The sequence below is a fragment of the Phyllobates terribilis genome, unplaced genomic scaffold (genome assembly GCF_046119375.1).
Source record: "Phyllobates terribilis strain yellow unplaced genomic scaffold, ASM4611937v1 Scaffold_15__1_contigs__length_34870131, whole genome shotgun sequence".
NCBI classification, from domain to species: domain Eukaryota; kingdom Metazoa; phylum Chordata; class Amphibia; order Anura; family Dendrobatidae; genus Phyllobates; species Phyllobates terribilis.
Genome location: NW_027362775.1, coordinates 9,210,453 through 9,216,452, shown reverse-complemented (window position 1 = coordinate 9,216,452; position 6,000 = coordinate 9,210,453).

Sequence of the window (6,000 nt, the reverse complement as noted above, 5' to 3'; positions counted from 1 at the left end):
TGTCTTTTTATTCAACTACGACTTCCACCACTCTCCCAAGGTGCATTAAAAACTTCTTGTTTAGCTACTGTAACGTCTATGTCTGTGCCACGGGGCATTGATATTGTCTTTTTATTTAACTGTATCCTCCACCACTCTTCCAAGGGGTATTGATATTGTCTTTTTATTCCACTGCGACTTCCACCTCTCTTCTAAGGGGCATTGATATTGTCTTTCTAATCCACTGTGACCTCCACCACTCTTCCAAGAGGCATTGAAACAGTCTTGTTAAGCTACTGTGACCTCCAAGTCTCTTCCACGAGGCATTGATATTGTCTTTTTATTCCACTGCGACCTCCACATCTCTTCCAAGTGGAATTGATATTGTCTTTTTATTCCATTGCGACCTCCACCACTCTTCTAAGGGGCATTGATATTGTCTTTTTATTCCACTGTGACTTCCACGTCTCTTCCAAGGGGCATTAAAACCGTCAGGTTAAACTACTCTGCACTCCACAGCTCTTCCAAGAGGCATTGATATTGTCTTTTTATTCGACTGTAACCTCCACCACTCTTCCATGGTTCATTAAAACATTCTTGTTAAGCTGCTGTGACCTCCACGTCTCTTCCAAGGGGCATTAAAACCGTCAATTTAAACCACTCTGAACTCCACAGCTCTTGAAAGAGGCATTGATATTGTCTTTTTATTCCACTGTAACCTCCACCACTCGTCCGAGGGGCATTGATTTTGTCTTTTTAATCCACTGCGACCTCCATCACTCTTCCAAGAAGCATTAAAACCATCTTGTTTAGCTACTGTGACCTCCACGTCTATTCCACGGTGCCTTAAAACCTTCTGGTTAAATCACTGTGAACTCCACAGCTCTTCCAAGGGGCATTGATATTGTCTTTTTATTCCCCTGTAACCTCCACCACTCTTCCAAGGGGCACTGATATTGTCTTTTCATTCCACTGCGACCTCCAACACTCTTCCAATGGGCATTGATATTCTCTTTTTAATCCACTGTGATCTCCACCACTCTTCCAAGGGGCATTAAAACAGTCTTGTTAACCTACATTGACATCCTTGTCAATTCCACGGGGCATTGATATTGTCTTTTTTTTCCACTGCGACCTCCACCACTCTTCTTCGGGGCTTTGAAATTGTCTTTTTAATCCACTGAAACCTCCACCACTCTTCCATATGGCATTAAAACTGTCTTGTTAAGCTGCTGTGACCTCCACGTCTCTTCCAAGGGGCATTAAAACCGTATGGTTAAACCAATCTGAACTCCACAGATCTTTCAAGGGGCATTGATATTGTCTTTTTATTCCACTGTGACCTCCACCACTCTTCCAAGGGGCATTTAAACCGTCTTGTTAAGCTCCTCTGACCTCCATGTCTCTTCCACAGGGCATTGATATTGTCTTTTTATTCCACTGGAACCTCCAACACTCTTCCAAGGTGCATTGATATTGTCTTTTTATTCCACTGAGACTTCAACCACTTCTTCAAGGAGCATTGACATTGTCTTTTTAATCCACCTAGACCTCCACCACTCTTCCAAGGGGCATTAAAACAGTCTTGTTAATCTACTGTGACCTCCACGTCTCTTCCAAGGGGCATTAAAAACATCAATTTTAACCACTCTCAACTCCACAGCTCTTGCAAAGGGCTTTGATATTGTTATTTATTCCACTGTAACCTCCAGCACTCTTCCAAGGGGCATTGATATTGTCTTTTTATTCCACTGCGACTTTCACCTCTCTTCCAAGGGACATTAAAACCGTCTTGTTAAGCTACTGTGACATCCACGTCTCTTTCACGGGGAATTGATATTGTCTTCTTATTCCACTGTAAACTCCACTACTCTTCCAAGGGGCATTGATATTGTTTTTTTATTCCACAGCCACCTCCACCACTCTTCCAAGGGGCATTGATATTGTCTTTTTAATCCACTGCGACCTCCACCACTTTTCCAAAGAGCATTAAAAACGTCTTTTTAAGCTACTGACCTCCATGTCACTTCCAATGGGCATTAAAACCGTCTGGTTTAACTACTCTGAACTCCACTGCTCTTCCAAGGGGCATTGATATTGTCTTTTTCATCCACTGTGACCTCCACCACTCTTCCAAGGGGCATTGATATTATCTTTTTAATCCACTTCGACCTCCACCACTCTTCCAAGGGGCATTAAAACAGTCTTGTTAATCTACTGTGACCTCCACGTCTCTTCCAAGGGGCATTAAAACCGTCAATTTATACCACTCTCACCTCCACAGCTCTTGCAAGGGGCTTTGATATTGTTTTTTATTCCACTGTAACCTCCAGCACTCTTCCAAAGGGCATTGATATTGTCTTTTTATTCCACTGCGACTGTCATCTTTCTTCCAAGGGACATTAAAACCGTCTTGTTAAGCTACTGTGACATCAACATCTCTTTCACGGGGCATTGATGTTGTCTTTTTATTCCACTGCAAACTCCACCTCTCTTCCAAGGGGCATTGATATTGTCTTTTTATTCCACTGCCACCTCCACCACTCTTCCAAGGGGCATTGATATTGTCTTTTTAATCCACTGCGACCTCCACCACTTTTACAAGGAGCATTTTTTTAAGCTACTGTGACCTAAATGTCACTTCCAATGGGCATTAAAACCGTCTGGTTTAACCACTCTGAACTCCACTGCTCTTCCAAGGGGCATTGATATTGTTTTTTTAATCCACTGTTACCTCCACCAATCTTCCAAGGGGCATTGATATTGTTTTTTTATTCTACTGCGACCTCCACTACTCTTCCAAGGGGCATTGATATTGTCTTTTTATTCCTCTGTGACCTCCACCACTCTTCTAAGGCGCATTTATATTGTCTTTTTAATCAACTGCGACCTCCACTACTCTTCCAAGGGCCATTAAAACCATGTTGTTAAGCTACTTTGACCTCCACGTCAATTTCACGGGGCATTAAAACCGTCAATTTAAACCACTCTGAACTCCACAGCTCTTGCAAGGGGCATTGATATTGTCTTTTTATTCTAATGTAACCTCCAGCACTTTACCAAGGGGCATTGATATTGTCTTTTTATTCCACTGCAACTACCACCTCTCTTCCAAGGGGCATTAAAACCGTCTTGTTAAGCTAATGTGACCTCCGCGTCTCTTTCACGGGGCATTGATATTGTCTTTTTATTCCACTGTAACCTCCACCACTCTGCCAAGGGGCATTGATATTGTCTTTTTTTTCCACTGGGACCTTCACCACTCTTCCAAGTGGCATTGATATTGTCTTTTTAATCCACTGCGACCTCCACCACTCTTCCAAGGGGCATTAAAACCGTATTGTTAAGCTACAGTGACCTCCACGTCTCTTCCAAGGTGCATTAAAACCGTCAATTTAAACCACTCTGAAATCCACAGCTCTTGCAAGAGGCATTGATATTGTCTTTTTATTCCACTGCAACCTAGAGCACTCTTTCAAGAGGCATTGATATTGTCTTTTAAATCCACTGCGACCTCCACCACTCTTCCAAGAGTCATTAAAACAGTCTTGTTAAGCTACTGTGACCTCCAAGTCTCTTCCACGAGGCATTGATATTGTTTTTTATTCCACTGCAACCTCCACATCTCTTCCAAGTAGAATTGATATTGTCTTTTTATTCCACTGCGACCTCCACCTCTCTTCTAAGGGGCATTGATATTGTCTTTTTACTTCACTGCGACCTCCACCACTCTTCCAAGGGGCATTAAAACCGTATTGTTAAGCTACAGTGACCTCCACGTCTCTTCCAAGGTGCATTAAAACCGTCAATTTAAACCACTCTGAAATCCACAGCTCTTGCAAGAGGCATTGATATTGTCTTTTTATTCCACTGCAACCTAGAGCACTCTTTCAAGAGGCATTGATATTGTCTTTTTAATCCACTGCGACCTCCACCACTCTTCCAAGAGTCATTAAAACAGTCTTGTTAAGCTACTGTGACCTCCAAGTCTCTTCCACGAGGCATTGATATTGTCTTTTTATTCCACTGCAACCTCCACATCTCTTCCAAGTAGAATTGATATTGTCTTTTTATTCCACTGCGACCTCCACCTCTCTTCTAAGGGGCATTGATATTGTCTTTTTACTCCACTGCGACCTCCACCACTCTTCCAAGGGGCATTAAAACATTATTGATAAGCTACTGTGACCTCCACGTCTCTTCCAAGGGGCATTAAAACCGTCAGGTTAAACTACTCTGCACTCCACAGCTCTTCCAAGAGGCATTGATGTTGTCTTTTTATTCGACTGTAACCTCCACCACTCTTCCAAGGGGCATTGATTTTGTCTTTTTAATCCACTGCGACCTCCATCACTCTTCCAAGAAGCCTTAAAACCGTCTTGTTTAGCTACTGTGACCTCCACGTCTATTCCACGGTGCCTTACAACCTTCTCGTTAAACCACTGTGAACTCCATAGCCCTTCGAAGGGGCATTGATATTGTCTTTTTATTTTATTGCGACTTCCACCACTGTTCCAAGGGGCATTAATATTGTCTTTTTATTCCACTGCGACCTCCACCACTCTTCCAAGGGTCATTGATATTGTCTTTTTATTCCACTGTAACCTCCACCACTCTTCCAAGGGGCATTGATATTGTTGTTTTATTCCACTGCGACCTCCACCTCTCTTCCAAGGTGCATTAAAACCATCTTGTTAAGCTACTGTGACCTCCAAGTCTCTTCCACCAGGCATTGATATTGTCTTTTTATTCCACTTCGACCTCCACCATTCTTCCAAGGGGCATTAAATTTGTCTTGTTAAGCTACAGTGACCTCCACATCTCTTCCACTGGGCATTGATATTGTTTTTAAATTCCACTGTAACCTCCACCACTCTACCAAGGGGCAATGATATTGTCTTTTTAATCCACTTCGACCTTCACCACTCTTGCAAAGGGCATTAAAACCATCTTGTTAAGCTACTGTGACCTCCACGTCTCTACCACGGGGCATTAATATTGTCTTTTTATTCCACTGCGACCTTCACTACTCTTCCAAGGGGCATTGATATTGTCTTTTTTTCCACTGCGACCTCCACCACTCTTCCAAGGGGCATTAAAACAGTCTTGTTAAGCTACTGTGACCTCCAAGTCTCTTCCACGAGGCATTGATATTGTCTTTTTATTCCACTGCAACCTCCACATCTCTTCCAAGTGGAATTGATATTGTCTTTTTATTCCACTGCGACCTCCATCACTCTTCCAAGAAGCATTAAAACCGTCTTGTTTAGCTACTGTGACCTCCACGTCTATTCCACGGTGCCTTAAAACCTTCTTGTTAAACCACTGTGAACTCCATAGCCCTTCGAAGGGGCATTGATATTGTCTTTTTATTTTATTGTGACTTCCACCACTGTTCCAAGGGGCATTAATATTGTCTTTTTATTCCACTGCGACCTCCACCACTCTTCCAAGGGTCATTGATATTGTCTTTTTATTCCACTGTAACCTCCACCACTCTTCCAAGGGGCATTGATATTGTTGTTTTATTCCACTGCGACCTCCACCTCTCTTCCAAGGTGCATTAAAACCATCTTGTTAAGCTACTGTGACCTCCAAGTCTCTTCCACCAGGCATTGATATTGTCTTTTTATTCCACTTCGACCTCCACCATTCTTCCAAGGGGCATTAAATTTGTCTTGTTAAGCTACAGTGACCTAGACATCTCTTCCACTGGGCATTGATATTGTTTTTAAATTCCACTGTAACCTCCACCACTCTACCAAGGGGCAATGATATTGCATTTTTATTCCACTGCAACCTCCACCACTCTTCCAAAGTGCATTGATATTGTCTTTATAATCCACTTCGACCTTCACCACTCTTGCAAAGGGCATTAAAACCATCTTGTTAAGCTACTGTGACTTCCACGTCTCTACCACGGGGCATTAATATTGTCTTTTTATTCCACTGCGACCTCCACTACTCTTCCAAGGGGCATTGATATTGTCTTTTTTTCCACTGCGACCTCCACCACTCTTC